Below are 2,192 nucleotides of genomic sequence, written 5' to 3' on the forward strand. Positions count from 1 at the left end.
AGATTTATTGATTTTTTTTATCTTTAAAAAAATTTTTGTTATAAGTTTTGATCGATGGTATGTAAGGTAACAAAAAATAAAATGTAGAATTTTCGGTAACACTCGTTAATTACTGAACACTTCTCAGTTTTATTGAGTTTGATAGCAAAAAAGGATCCTAGTCTTCTGTTTATGGTTTGAAAAATAAATTGTAACGGAGTTATGTTTCATTAAAATGTTCATGCAAAACTTAAGGTTCTTATAGTAATAAACTGGATCTGATAAGAGAATGGTTCTATCTACCAGTGTAAAAATAGTGCCTATTTTGTGACATGTAAGTTTTGTGATAAAAAATTTAAATACCTGCCAGATTTGATTATCATATAGAAATTTCACCAGATTAGACAAATTTATAATAAATGAATAAAATAAATTCGGTTGTAGGAGCCGTTTGCAGGATGTTATGTAGAGAATGTGCTTGAAAATATATATATGTATACACATATATACGTCGGAATAATTTTTGTCTTCCATATAGGATACTGGATTTTCATCACGTATATATGAAGGACCCCGAATACCCCCCTAAATGATTTTTACAATATTGCGAAAAAAAACTCTTCAGCCAAGAGTCGAACCTGGAATCTCCAGCTTTCCGGGCCGTCGCCTTTCCTGTTAGGCCACCGAGGCACTTGGAGTTTGTCTCGCAATACTTAGCACATCTATCGAATATTAATCTGATAATAACGCCATCTTCCAGCGTAAATTTTAAATTAATAATAAACAAGAAGAAGATTCTTCGGGCTCCGGAGTCTTTAAACAAATGAATGAAATAAATTCGGTTGTAGAAGCCGTTTGCAGGATGTTATGTAGAGAATGTACTTGAAAATATATACACATATGTATACACATATATACGTCGAAATAATTTTATTTTTACATATATATTTTTTCAAGCACATTCTCTACATAACATCCTGCAAACGGCTCCTACATCCGAATTTATTTCATTCATTTGTTTAAAGACTCCGGAGACCGAAGAATCTTCTTCTTGTTTATTATAAATTTATAATACACACAAAGATCTAATACCTCTCGACAAACGCAAGAATGTAGTCTATAACATTTGTTGTAATTCTTGTGAATGTAATTATATAAGTCAGACAAAAAGACAATTGAAAACAAAAATAAAAGAGCACTCCAATTATGTTAAACATAATCAAGACAGTTCTGGATTATTCGAACATTGTTTTAACACTAGTATCGCTTGGGATTTCATACAAATTTTAGATAACGAGCGCAATTATTTTTTTAATGTTTAACATCTAAAATGCTATATATCAAAGTACATGACAATAGTTTGATTGTTATGAAAGACATCAAACTCCTAGATAATATTTATTTACCGATATTGAATAAGATTAAGTAACTTTTATTTAAATAGAGCTTTCATTTGTTTTGTTATTTTTATATTTCTATACCGTGACTTTTCTTCAAAATGCTCAAATGGTGCTCAATGTTGACAATTTCTTCAAATTGACTGTTAATATTTGTTAGCATTGTTGACATTACCAGACTATTTATTTAACTAACATGTTCCGATAAAACCACATTGTCAATTTCTGTTGCTTTTGAAAGACTGTTACAAATTTCAAGGTATAATTTTGTCCAGTTCATCGTCATATATCAAAAACCCGAGAAAAAATGGATTAAATCTAATTTAAATCTAACGAGATAAACAAAAATGAAAAAATAGATCTAATTAGATCTAACTTAAATCTAAATAGATATAAAATAGATCTAAATGAATATAAAGTAAATATAAATAGATATAAGTAAATTTATGTAAATTTACACTCTTTTAATTATTATTAGATCTACTTTTGATCTACTCAGATTTATTATATTAGATCACCTCAGATCTGTCCAGATCTGCGTAAATCTAAGTAAATCTGAGTAGTTTTAATATAGTAGATCTAAAGTAGATTTAATAATATGTAAAAGTGTAAATTTACATAGATCTATTTATATTTATTTAGATCTACTTTATATCTATTTAAATTTAATTGGGATCTAATTAGATCTATTTTTTCATTTTTTTTATCTCGTTAAATTTAAGTTAGATCTAATCCATTTTTTCCAGGGAACTTTTGTGTCAAACAATTTTATTTATTATTGTATTTTATATTCATAGTTTTCTCTACCAATGATGA

Source organism: Pseudomyrmex gracilis, unplaced genomic scaffold (genome assembly GCF_002006095.1).
Source record: "Pseudomyrmex gracilis isolate BER0280 unplaced genomic scaffold, ASM200609v1 scaffold_438, whole genome shotgun sequence".
NCBI classification, from domain to species: domain Eukaryota; kingdom Metazoa; phylum Arthropoda; class Insecta; order Hymenoptera; family Formicidae; genus Pseudomyrmex; species Pseudomyrmex gracilis.